We start from the raw sequence: 14,812 nt of genomic DNA, 5'->3' as shown, positions 1-14,812 counted from the left end.
AAGGAAGTCATACCTCTTTATGCAGGGTAATTATTAGTTTTTGTGTTCCTCATATTTTTATGTTATATTCTGTACCTATGAATAAAACTGTTATGGAGTTGTGCATGTATTTTATCTAGGCTATGCTCCAATCTGTGAGAAATAAATTGAGTTTGCCATGTAATTGTTCTGTCTGGGCAAATTACGTGGACTGGGAGAACCAAATATATAGTTTGGATTGTTCTCATAGACATATATACTCTTCAAAAAAAGAAACGCAAAAGGGATATTTTTTTTATTTTAAAGAGAAATATATGTAATAACGTTACAAGCTCAGAGTATGTGATGTTACACGTGTTAAGGCACTGATTGTCAGACCAAAATTACAATAAAAGTTGTGCACTTTGAAAACGAAGGAAAACATTGGATTTTTCGCCAAAACGCATTTGTGTCCAATAAATTTCTTTGAGAGATCTGAATGTTCTGCAAGTGCAACATGTGCAAAATCCCTATAAAAGTGACGGGTTCTCGGTTTCCATAGCTCAGTGTTAAGCCACCGACACGCATACAGTTACGACAAGACTGATTGAAGCACAATGCAACAACACCATTGGTCGTTTGGAAGCAGGCAAATCTTGATCAGATGTTGCCAGAGCTGTGAATGTCCACCCAAGCACCATCACAAGGCTATGGAATCGTCACCAACAACATGGATCAACTCGTGACCGTCCACGATCTGGCAGACCTCGTGTGACCACGCCCGCACAAGATCGCTACATCCGGTTACGTCACCTTTGGGATAGGACTACCACTGAGACGTCTACTGCCTCAACCATAACAGGGCTGCATAGGATTTCCGATCAGACCGTACGCAACCGTCAACGAGATTCTTAGGCCCATGTGCAACCCATCATTGTGAACGTCAACGTTTTTCAACATGACAATGCCCGTCCTCACACAGTCCGACTCACCACTGTCTTCTTGAGACACCACAACATCAATGTTCTTCCCTGGCCCTCCTCATCACCAGATTTAAACCCTGTCGAACATCTTTGGGACAAGTTGGACTGACGTCTGCGACAGCGACAACCTCAGCCGCAGACTCTACCTCAGCTTTAAGCAGCTTTGCAGGCTGAGTGGACAGCCATTCCACAGGATGTGATTCGTCATCTCATCGTTTCCATGGGCAGGAGATGCCAAGCAGTTATTGATGCTCACGGGGGGCATACTCGTTATTGACGTTGAGTGACGTTAAACTTCAACTAGTGAGCGTGGACTTCGCCTTTGCAGACTTTGGATGTTCAGCAGTGAATGTGCAAAGTTTCACACATCATACAGAACTATCTGGAATAAACTTAACAATTTGTCTCAAATTTTGCCTTTTGCATTTCTTTTTTTGAAGAGTATACAATGCTACTAATGTAAATGCAGGATTAGGCCTACCATGGTTACAGTCTGCTCACATCAAGTCTGAGACTTAACCATAGTGTATGAATTTCTGTTTATATAAGAATGCTAATGCAATAATGAAAAAGCATGTGTTCACTGATAAGTTCCTGTAGAACTGTTGACACAGCCACTGGTTGGTCCACCACAGCACGTAAGAAACCAATTGCAAGGTGTGCACAAAGACATTTCAATAAACATAGTAAAATAAACATCACGATCATTTACTCACATAGTGAAGGTGGAAAATAAAAATCTAATTTACATACTTTCCAATATATGCATACAAATGTAATTACAAATTTCATGCCAAATAGTAAAGTCAGATGTAGGCCTACAGAAACAAGTACTGGGGCCAGTACAGAAATATTTGTGCCTAGAGATATGTAGACTACATCTAGGCCTACATATCCAGGGGCAGCCAAGCTATGCAAGGCATTTAGATCTACAATGATACATAAAACAGAAATTTCTTGGAATATGGAAAATGTTACTCAGCATAACTCACGTAAGTCCAATCAAATGTGGAAGAGTCAGAAAAGGGTATCTGACAAGGTTTAAACTGGCACAATACACACAGGATAAGTTGATTCTGTAGGAACAAGCTAGTAATTTGGCATTAATGTTTAATAAAATTCCAGAAAAAACTATAAAATCCAAATAATTTGACATGTAAATTTGTTACAGATAATAAGTAGAATATGTACAATCCAAATAAAGAGAAAAAACACTTTTATGAAATAAAAAATAACTTCAAATGGATAGATAAAAATTTACTGAAAAAGCTGACAAAGGCACAGGAAGCAAAATAGCTCAAATCACCTCTAAATATAATGTAATAAGGATACAAATGAACAAAAAACTTACTGAAATAAAAGAGCTGATGACTGATATTGACAAAAACGTTCAGAACCTACTGAAATTGTGAAACATTTGAGTGACAATTTTGAAACAATAAATTTGTTCAGTGAAGTAGATGATGAAGGTACAATCTTTTAACAATTAACAGTTTCTGCAGGTATCTGTGTACCACAATTAAAACCTTTTAGTTCCTGATAAGGATATATCTAAAGTAGATGAGGAAGGTACAGTCTATTAATAATTCAGATTTTCTGCATGGTTGTATCTACTATAATTAAAATCTTAACTTTAGTTCTTGATAAGGACATACTTGAGTAGGTTATGAAAGGAAAAGAACTTCTTTAGGGTTTTTACCTACCATATTTAGTATCTTGGTTTTAGTTTCTCATAAGTAAGTATGCAAAATAGAGATAACAATGATACTTTCAGAGTATCAATGCTGGATTGCAGGGTTCAAGTCCCTGTAGTGGACATTTTAGATGGATTAAAGGATACATTTTTGTCTTTTGATGGTATCTTTAATAACATATTAAAAAGTTTCACAATAGATTATTAGTTATGTGTCAACTAAAAATGTCAAAACATAATTCATAATATCATAAGTTTTCATAATTAACTGCTGAGGTATGGAAGCTACAGAAATGTAACATTAACTCCCAGTGTTTATTCTGTTTATATTCTTTTAATTTATTGTTTATTCTAAAGTTTTTCGACAAAACTGAACAACTTTATCGTTTTCAAAGATGTTTCTTTTAATTATTTCTCAATACAAAATCATTTCCATATGCATTTTTTGATGTGATTTTAAATAAATATTTTTTGTAAAGAATTTTCCACACACTGCACAACTGTAAGGTTTCTCCCCAGTGTGTGTTCTTTGATGTTTTTTCAAGTTTGAATTTCTTCCAAACTGTTTTTCACAAACTGTACAACTGTAAGGTTTCTCCCCAGTATGTATTCTTTGATGATATTTTAAGGTACTGTTTGTAACAAAGTGTTTCCCACACACTGTACAATTGTAAGATTTCTCCCCAGTGTGAGTTCTTAAATGACGTTTTACATCACTCTTTGATACAAATTGTTTTCCACAAATTTCACAACTGAATGGTTTCTCCCCAGTGTGTGTTCTATGATGGCTTTTTAATCCTGAGGTTCTAGCAAACTGTTTTTCACAAATTCCACAACTGTAAGGTTTTTCTCCAGTGTGGATTCTTTGATGTATTTTTAAATCTGAATTTCTTACAAAATGTTTTTCACAAACTGCACAACCGTATGGTTTCTCTCCAGTGTGTTTTTTTTCATGTTTTTTCAAAGCAGAGTTTGATCCATATTGTTTGTTACAAATTGTACAACTGTAAGGTTTCTCTCCAATGTGTGTTCTTAGATGACTTCTTAATGAATCCTTTAATATAAAATGTTTACCACAGACTGCACAACTATAAGGTTTCTCCCCAGTGTGTATTCTTTGATGATTTTTAAAGACAGTACTTCCTGCAAAATGTTTACCACACACTGTACAACAGTAACGTTTTTCCCCAGTATGGGTTCTTTGATGTATTTTTAAATCCGAGTTTTTTATAAAATGTTTTTCACAAATTTCACAATTGTAAGGTTTCTCACCAGTGTGTTTTTTTTATGGTTTTTCAAAGCAGAGTTTGATCCATATTGTTCTTTACAAATTGCACAACTGTAAGGTTTCTCTCCAGTGTGGGTTCTTTGATGTATTTTGAAATCTGAGTTTCTTGCAAATTGTTTTTCACACACTAAACAACTATATGGTTTCTCCCCTGTGTGCATCGTTTGATGTATTTTTAAATAACTCATTGTTACAAACTGTTTATTGCAAACTGTACAACTGTATGGTTTCTTACCAGTATGTGATCTTTGATGCAGTCTTAATTCACTATTTGTTCTAAATTGTTTTCCACATACTGTACAACTGTAAGGTTTCTCCCCAGTATGTATTCTTTGATGTTCTTTTAAATCACCATTTCTTCTGAATTGTTTTCCACAAACTGTACAACTGTATGGTTTTTCTCCTGTATGTATAGCTTGATGTTGTTTTAATTCACCCTTTGTTCCAAACTGTTTTCCACAAATTATACAAGTGTATGGTTTCTCCCCAGTGTGTCTTCTTTGATGTGATTTTAAGGTGTATCTTGATACAAAATGTTTTCTACAAATTCCACAACTGTAAAGTTTCTTCCCATTTTGATTTTTTTCGTGTTGTTCTAAGTAACTATTCCTCTCAAAATGTTTTCCAAAATCTGCACAATGATATGGCTTCTCTCCATATTCTATCCTCTCTTTTTGTGTCAGGTTATCCAATGTTCCAAATTCTTTTTCACTGGTTACACAACTGTATGTTTTACCATTAAACTGAGGTATATTACATTTGTTTATGTTATTTCCATTTAAAGTTGTTTCTCCACATACATCAATGTTTGGTTTTGGGGAATTTATAACTTCTGTAAAATAATCTTCTTGTTTTATTCCATGATAACCAGGACATAGACTTTCACAGCAGTTCTTCATATCTGAAATAGATATAAAAAATGTCTCGTCATAGTTCACATCTTTGACAAACTTCTATATATATTTAATGTTCTCATATGACTGATATCAATATGAAAATTTTAAAGCTAAAAACTAATTATGATGCAGTTTTCATAGATTCTCACTTTATAGAAACCTTTACCCCTGAATCAGAATAGATTATAAACTGTAAAGAGATTTTTTTGTTGATAAAAAGATGACAAAACAGGGTCACAATGATCAATTAATTTTTAAATGGTATCTTTATAGATTAACTTTCAAAAATATTTTCTAACTTGAAGTGGTTAATTATAATCAAATCTTCCAATATAATATGTACTTTAACATGTTGATTTATATTAATATTTTATACATTTTGTTCAAAAGTTCTATATGCAAGTCATAAAGTAATAGTTATAAATGCCCAGGTGTAGACAATACCAATGATATTTATCGACTTTTTCAACTTTTTCATCATTCAACTCCAAGATTCAACAAAGATAGCAGTAATCAGCAAGTTGCAATTATGGAAATAAATGACAGAAATATACTCTCCATTTATGTCAAAACAATCTACAAAAACAGGTTCTAGCCTTCAGTCAGGAAACTTATAGATGAAGAATCATGAGGATAAAGTCTGGTTAGTTATAGTTTCTTTCTCTTTCATTTTACAGAAACAAGTACTGGTTTTTTTATTCACATTAAATCTTTTTTGCAATTTTATCACTTCAAAACCTGTCATGCAAAAAAATTGCCAATTAGAATTAGAAAAAACAAAAAATCTTAAACCAGTGTCAATGCACTTAGATATTTAGGTGTTTGTACTTACCAGACGTAGTTTCTAACACAGATTTTTCTTGAAATTCAGTTTCAGTTTTCACATTCACATCATAATAATTTGAACTGTCCAGATCATCATCATTACTGTCACTGAACTTTGAAATAATATCATCTTCTAACAGATGAATAGCCTGCTCTGTTTTCTCTTGGACAAATATGTTCTACAATCAAACAACATATTTAAAAGGTCAATAACAATAACACACAATGTTATAATTACACATAGTCTGCATAGTAAATCAGTTTAAAATATTACAATATAATTAATAAACCTAATACTTTAAACCAAATACAGAGAGAACTGGTATGTCAAAACAACCTGCAGAAAACACTGTAATTAACAGGAATGACACTTTAGCTATTTTTAACCTTCTGCTGTTGGGATTATAGTAATCCAAATTATTACATATTTACAGTGTATGTGCTTTACTTACCCTAAATTCACATATCTACTTTCAAGATAATCCATTAAAGAATACAAGTGATATAAAACTTCCAATTTTTATTCAATTTCTTTCATTTTATTTTCTTCTTAAAAGAAAATATGAAAATTATTTGATAAAAAACATACTTAACTTGCATGGATGTTTTTTGGAAATTTATTTACTGAAGTATTTAAAATCTGCAATTACATGTCAAACTTGGCACACATATATACTGTTATATATAGCTCCATATTTTGGATTAACATACAACAAAATATTATTTAAAAAGAAACAATAACTACATTCTTGTTTCAACAAACTGAAAGTAACAAACCACATAAAGATATACTGAAATGAAGTTTATTTGTTGGTCATTTGGAGATTTATGGAGCAAATCAATAGGGATTCCTACAGAAAACATTGGATATTGAAAAGTGATAAAAACAAAATAATGTAATACTCAGAAAACAAAATACACATAAAAATAAAATACAACTAAACAAAGTGTAACCTATACATATCCCAAAAATACAATCAATAAATCTACACAACTTCACTATCTCCAATGTCACTGTCCAAGATGCTGTGGTAAGGACAAGAACATAGCACCATACTGCAGAGAAAGATTTAAATGTCTGAAATGAAGTGAAACTTAACAATACTCTATTTCTGCATACACATTCTGGACTACAGAAGTAAAAAAACCTCAAAGCAATAATCAAGACACAGATTATGAACAGGGTCCAAAATTTTGAAGATAGAATGTTTAACTGAACTATACAACAGCTTTGACTGGATGAGACCTACAGCATCAAAAACCTATATGGTTAGGAAGAACTGAAACAGAAGAAACCAAGGATATATGTGGCCCTTGTGCACTTGCAACTAAGCTCCTTAATGTGTGAAATAAAAACAGATTACTGATAAAGAGAATTCCTAAGAATTTTATCATGGCCAATATATGAATAATAGTATCTTCCATGCAGAACTCTGGATCAGAGTGTAATTCTTGCTTGAAGTTTGAACAGTTTGAAGTTACACCTTGTGGACTCCAAGTTCCTGAGAATGACCTGACAGCTAAAAATCAATACAAATGGGTCAGTAGTCATACTATCCATAGTAATGTTTTCTTTAAGATATCAGTCCTCCATATAATATCATAAACATTCTAAAGAACAAAAAATCAAACTAAGATGCTTCTACTCATGTTTAAGAGCCAAATCATATGATTTATAATGAAATGTTATCTGCAGTGGAAACAGAACATTTGATTCAAGGAAACCATATAAGATGAGCATTAACCACACAAGCATGGATGAGGATACTATGATAAACATATCAAAATTTAATGAATCAAATGAAGAGACAAAAGGTTAACAACAGATGACTGAATCTCTAAAAGAAGAAAAACTGTCAACATGTTCCAGTGCTATAATTAGGGATAGAAATGGAGCAAATGAAGGAAGTAATCACAGTAAAAGAAAGATATAAGATATTATGGTATGTACACAAGCAATAACGAAGAAAGGGAGGCTATCATCTAAGAGTCTACTTTCTAGTGTTTGATTCTTTCATCAAAACTTGCATCACTTCAGTTGGGATTGTGTTTGTTAACATTTCACAAAATTAAGATAGAAGATGGCAAGGTCCATCTAACTAAAATTTTACCTGATGATATGTAAGGAAAACAAAGTGAAATGGTATGACCAATTGAAACACAAATAACAACAGGTTTCACAGGTGCACTGAGTGTCAAAGTCATGGTGGATGCGCACAGGGTAAACTATAAAGCATGGCCTGATTACCCCATCCATAACACAACTTGTTTCTTCTGTACAAGGAAATATGTCAAATGGTGACAGCATTAGAAGGCCTCAAAAATGACTCCAGTTAGCAGGAGAAAGATCAAGTGAGAAAACAACAGATATCACATATTGTCCCTCAAATAACAATTAATAATAAAGTATGATTGTAACATGTTATTCAAATAATGAAAGTAATTTAGTTTATTAGTGAAGAAAAAGAAAACATAAAATCTATGAAATAATACACCCTATTACACTTTGATACAAAATAGTAAAATATAGGGTTACATTATTGTATTCACAACCTAAATAAAACTAAAATTTCATGTAAAACCACAAAAAAATTGTTTTACATGTGTCTATTACTGACAATATCACTGTTACAAAAAGAATTGTAAAGAGTTTATTAGTAGTATTGCATCAAACCAGTAGTGAAGTTCCTAAACTTGTAACTACAATCATGTAATAACCAATTAGTCTCAAGTACATATCCACAAAGACACAGTTACAACTATATATTATCTTCAAGAACACAACTGTTGAAGTTCTAACCTACGAATTACCTTGATTGTCTCTACATCTCCACCACACATATCTTCTTTCTCCTCTTTTATCATACCAAACTTCAAACTTGTATGTAATGATCTTTCTTCTAAGTAATTCATTTTTTCTGTAGCTAGAAATACAAACAATACAATGTAACACAAGTTTTGATCCTGGATAGTAAGAGTTATTTCTTAATTGCTTATGTAGTAAAAGAACAGAAAATGGCCATTATTCCCTTCAAACTTTGCTTTTGTTACTTGGATAATGAAATTAAGAAATTAACCTATTTTCTATGTAAAAATGGGTAAATTTGCACATTTTCATTTACATGAGGTCTGAATAAAACAACATATGAATCACAATTTACATGTATTTATACTAAGTCACACAAAAATGTTTAGAAGTGAGTAGTTTTGTGAGATTTGCAACTGTAATGTAAATCACTTTCACATATCAGCCCCCAAATATAGTCTCCCATCATGTTTTCATTATACACTCCTAGGTAGCAGCGTTCAAAGTCCACTATATCTTGGTGGAAGCACTCACCTTGCTCTTCTGAATATGCTCCCATGTTCTCCTTGAATTTATCAAGATGAGGATCGAGGATATGGACTTTCAGTGGCATCCTGCAACCAATTTTCCTGTAGTTCTTCACCAGAGCCTCAACCAGTTCCATATAATTTTTGGCCTTGTGATTGCCCAAGAAGCCCCGAACCACTGCAACAAAGCTTCCCCAAGCTATTTTTTCCTTCCTACTGAGCTTCTTGAGGAATTATGTGCACTCCAGAAGCTTCTTTATTTGTGGTCCATTGAAGACACCAGCTTTGGGATTTGCCTCAGAGAGCTCAGGGAAGATATCTCGAAGGCTGCAGACTCCTTATCAAGAGCAGTGACAAATTGTTTCATAAGACCCAATTTTATGTGAAATGGTGGGAACACCTTCTGGAGATCCACTAATGGCTCACACTTGACATTGTGCCTCTCCACAAATAACCCAGTCCATTGTGGCCAGTGATTCCTGTTGTAGTGTGCTGCAGTTTTCCTGCTGTCCCAAAGGCAAAAATAACAGGGAAACTTGGTAAAGCCTCCTTGGAGACCCATTAGGAATGCCACCATTTTGAAGTCTCCGATAACCTCCTAGCCATACTTATCATACTTCAAGGTTTCTAGCAAGATCTTGATGCTGTTGTATTCCTCTTTGAGGTGCACCAAATTTTAAAAGGTCTAAAATTTGTATAATATAAAATCTTACTATTCAAGCAAGCAAAAACTGCCCATCTTCTAGAGTTTTTTGCAGTGCTCGCAGGTAAAATGAGGTGCCCAGGTTTTGTCTTGATCCCCGACAGGCATGCTGAAATATGCCTTGTAGGCTTCACACATTTCAGCAGATGCTGTCACAGAATGCTTTTTCGCTCTAGTCTTGATAAATTGGCCACGTGCATAGAAGAATGCTTCTGGAGAATGCTTGCAGCTTCTTGATGCCATCTCTGATAAAATCAGATAAGTCTCTGTGCTCACTTAGGCAGCTAAACTGAAGTGGTGATCCATATATACATATATTACTATGGAAAGTTCTAGAATATTCTCACAAGTTCTACAACATTCAAGAAAATTCTTGTAAATTTGAAAAAATTCTCTATCAGCTACTCAACACTGAAAAAATGGGTATATTTGAAAATTTCATTACACAGGTCACAAAAGCAAAGTTTGAAGAGAAAAATAGGTCTTTTCCAATTACTTTAGGCATAAGCAGATGGAAAATAACACTTTCTGCCCAGGAACAAGAAAAAGTAAAAATTCTGTTATGTGGTGCAATACAGAGATCTATTTTGAAATATAATATAACTTATACATCAATAAATCACACCATAAATCTATACAGTGTAGTTAACTGTTCTGATCTCTTAAATAATTTCTTACATAATACATTGGTCCATGAAAAAAGATCAAAATTCAGTAGAGAGCAGGTTATTAAAATATACCTTGAATTGCTATGTACATAATTGCAGTCACAAATCATGGCTAAGCAGATAGCCAGGGTCAGAGATAAAAGTATTTTCTGATAAATCATGAAAGAAAAATCTTAATGGAGAATAATAGTTATTTAGCAGAGTACATATGCTTTTGCAGTTGACACACATACACACACTATCAAAAACTGAGAAGTCACAAGACCTACAAGAAGAAGCAAAAAAGAGCTAGGTGGTTGTCAAAATGTAAGGTCATTTCAATGTAGATATTTCATAAAAAAAAATAAAAAAATAAAGAGAATTATACACTACACTTTCCTGATTAAAACTATGAAACAACCACTGACGGGTGGATGTGAAATCTTTAATGTATCAAAATGATATGCTGAATGGAGAACAAACAACCATCTATCCACATCCATCTAACAGTAGCAAAACAGAGAGTGGAATAAAATCCACAACTGTTGCAGGTATGATTATTATTTATATTTATTTTAGATTGAGGAAAAAGCATTGATGAATTGTGCATAAACAAGTTGGAGTATTAAATGAAGAGACAAGCAAAAGTAAATTAAAGTTCAAGTTATGCTGACCCCAGAAATTAACTTGATTACAAATTGAACAGTATGGAGCAGTAAATCTGGAGAGAGAAAGAAATATAATAATAACATAATAGTAAATTGTGAAAAACAAAGAATAAAAAGATGTGGGAACATCCAATACACAGAGATCCAAGTCATGAACCTATTCTTCAGAAACAGAACAGCATGAGGCCAGAGAAGCAATAAATAACCTGTTTGTACAGTGGTGAGGATCACAACAAAAGTTACTATTATAATAATTAAGCAACACTGTGGAAATCTTGAATGGTTAATTAAAATATTCCACAAAAAACAACAACAAACTTTTTAAAAAATTACAAAAGGAAAAAAAGATAACTAAATTAAATAATAAATAAATCATGCAAAAAATAAAATAAAATAAAATTTATTAAAAACTGACCACATCTGCATGCTAGAATTCTCAATTCTAATGTGAAACTTGGGCTCAACAGCATATATGAAGCCAGCTGCACCTGGAGGGTGTATGACACTTTTGTTGGTAGATAGTTCTCGCATGTTTATTTCCATGCTATAGTACAACTGTACTGTGTGTAAACATGCAAGGGTAGGTGGAAGTATTAAGGTTAGTGATGAAAATAATCTGTGTGTATAAAAAGAAGCACTGAACAAGAATTATGTCAGAGAGGTATAGTTTTGTATAAAAAATGTGACTTTTTAGCTGTGATACAATGTCAACTTTATTCATTAACAACAGTGACACATGAAATCTGACCCAATGGTGAAAAGAGAGTTAATACTGAATTGATTCCTTGAGAGTGAAAAGCTTATAGTGGACTATGTATGTAGAAAACTTGGAATTCAGTAATCAAGTGCCAAAAAGAAAAATAACAGAAATAAAAGAGATCTTCTGAAGTTAACTTAAACTAGCCAGATAATTATTTATTGAATTATATGCACTATCTAAGCTGTTGCATTTGTGTTTTAATCTACATTCTGTGTTTCTTCCTACATAAAACAGTCTGTTTGCAATATATAAATCAACAAGTGCCAATGATGCATCTGTGGGTTTCCATAGTCAGATAAAAAATACAATCTCAATTAAATGAGAAACTTCCAAAATAACTAATAATTCCTGTATAAAGTGGATAAATGTAAAACTGCATCAAAAATATTAATATCTTAAAATCATTTAAGACTGAAAAAAAACAACAGAGGGTAAATGGTATAATTCTGACTGTCTTCAAACTATTAGTACCTAAAAAATTAATAAACAAAGACTAAATATCTCTCAATGATAAAATCACATACAACATCTTTACTAACAGTACATAGTAGATTAGTCCATCTCAGTTAACACTTGAAAGTTCTCAGCTTGACCTCATTCACGGGTGACAGTATAGAATATGATTATGAAAGTGACAATAGATAGAAGTTTATCTAAACAAGGACTATCATAACAACAAGAATGAAACGTTTTCAGTGATATACATGTCAAGACTTGATATAATATCACACACAAATTATTAAACAATAATTAAAAATTTAGAAATTCTGTTAAATTAAAACAAGTAAGTTTAACACTATTTATGTTATGAAGAACACATTTACATTCTAAATATATTTGCTTACTATTCATTGTTGTGAAAGTTTCATGTTCATTTTTCTCCAGTTTCATATTCAACAAAACATCCTGTTCCTCTTCAGAAAATGGTTCAACCTTCATATTTAATACTTCCACAATTATACAGAAGCTTCACTTTATATCCTCATCAAAACTTGTATCTAAACTACAGAGACACTGATTAAGATTTAGATGTTACATCCTTCAAGAAGGTGACAAAGTTTTCAATAATTAACATCTCTAAATTCACATTATCTTGTTAAATTTTATATAAAATTAAAAGTTTCATCACTCTTACACATTTATACCAAAATAGCGACATAACTTGGCACAAAAGTTTTGAAATAATACTTGTCATAAATGACTGGAAGGTAACTTTTACTCCTCATACAAACTGTTATTAGTTGTACATAGTAAAAAATTTTATTTACAGTTTCACCAGGTTTACCTGGTATCATCATGTGATATTCAAGAACCAGGTAAACCTGGTAAAATACTGTGAATAAAATAAACAATAGTTTTAGTATGTAGAACAAATACAAACTTGTATAAATTTTAAAAACACTGTTCTTTCTGATACTTAATTCAGGTCTTTGATCTATTTGGTAAATATACCACATATACAAAACTAAACTAAGGCATGACAATACTAGAACTACTGAAACATCTTTAAACCATTTAGTATCCAAACTGTTGATATTTCTGTCAATCCATAATTCATAACAAAATTTCTATTACAAAATGATTCACAAATACAAACCCAATATCAGAAACTTCTCCATATTTTAGTTAAAATATGTTAGAAAAAAATACTAGACCTTTTTTTTGTAGACTTGATTTTTAGTAATAGATAAGAAGAAGCTTGATACATTTAACCAAAACCAATTATACCACACAAACAAAAAATCCACTCACTTTATACATGAAAACAACCTTAAAACTTACATACAGAAAAGTAAACGATAATAAGAAAAGCTGTTGAATGTTTAATGATGAATATAAGCATTATATGTAACACAACTGTTTTATATTTAATATGTATCTGACCTCTTTATTTCAAATAAATGAGAATTGTTTAACACACATATAAATGATTAGTAACTTGTAAACACTATACTTCAGAAGTCTGTGTTTGTTTAAACTATACCTTAAAAATTTATCTAAATTTCAGTAGTTTCAAAAATAGTACATAAACAACTGTATAAAAAAATATATCAAAAAGCAAGTTATCAACTGTAGATCATAATAAAGTTGAATATCGTTTCATACTGCTTACAATGCACATGTACCACATTACATTAGTTCAATCCTTACCAAATCTCAATTTTAAAAGTAATGAAGTATTGATTTGGTGGAATGAATGAATGCTAATACTTCTATATCACCACTTGTTTGTTGAAAAGTGTTATACAATGTTAAAAATGTTCATCATTTGGTAAGATTACATTAAAAATATTTTGAGAATTCCAAGTATATTACTTTGGTATTTCCTACTGTATTGTAATATTACATGATTTTCAGATTCTTTGGAGCCTGTATTAATAAACACTATTCAATAAGGTTAAAATAAAATTTATTATTTTTGACAACTATTAGTATTACAATATTGAATGTCATACTTACCTTTTAGTTTTTACAAGTTACAGTTAATAGCAACCATTATCAACACGACATTCAATAAACTTTAGTGTAGTTTAAATGCTGATAATTATAGAATAATGGTAGGACGAACATAATTTTTGATATATGTTCATGATTTAGTTAGATTACATAAAAAGTATTTTTGCGAATTTCATGTACATCAGTATTTCCTATTGTATTGCAATATTACCTGATTTTCATACTCTTTCGAGCCTGAATGAACGCATACTTTTCATTATATTAAGGTTAATACAAAATTCCTTAATCTGACAACTATTAGTATTAACAATACCGGAGGCCAAACTTACCTTCTAGTTCTTAGAAGTTACAAACAAGAGCAACCAATATCAACACATTCAATAAACCTTTAGTACAGTTTCAATGCTAAAATTAAAGTGACAGTCGAACGAATATAAATTTGAAAAGATAAAGAACAGAAACTCTTACAGTTTATTAACATATCCCTCCTTACACATAAAAAGTTTACTTACAACTTCAACTAACACGTTTGTCATATTTTATTTTCGCCAAAGCATAATGCCAGTACTAACTTCTAAATTTCAAAAGCCTATTATTGAAC

The 14,812-nt window shown here is 31.8% G+C and overlaps 1 pseudogene across 1 annotated transcript in view; it reads right to left on the bottom strand.

Moving 5' to 3' along the window:
• Positions 1-3,013: 3,013 nt before the first annotated feature.
• Positions 3,014-14,812, bottom strand: part of LOC143235722 (uncharacterized) — a 42,986-nt pseudogene continuing 31,187 nt past the window's right edge. Inside the window, exons 7-11 of the transcript XR_013019362.1 lie at positions 14,423-14,461; positions 12,600-12,687; positions 8,455-8,567; positions 5,651-5,822; positions 3,014-4,823 (exon numbers count right to left, since the gene is read on the bottom strand). The product of XR_013019362.1 is annotated as an uncharacterized LOC143235722 (transcript). The remainder of the gene's footprint in view (positions 4,824-5,650; positions 5,823-8,454; positions 8,568-12,599; positions 12,688-14,422; positions 14,462-14,812) is intronic.

Source organism: Tachypleus tridentatus, chromosome 12, assembly GCF_004210375.1.
Source record: "Tachypleus tridentatus isolate NWPU-2018 chromosome 12, ASM421037v1, whole genome shotgun sequence".
Lineage (NCBI taxonomy): Eukaryota > Metazoa > Arthropoda > Merostomata > Xiphosura > Limulidae > Tachypleus > Tachypleus tridentatus.
Note: the sequence above shows the minus strand (reverse complement) of the source record. Positions and strands in the feature narration are given on the sequence as shown.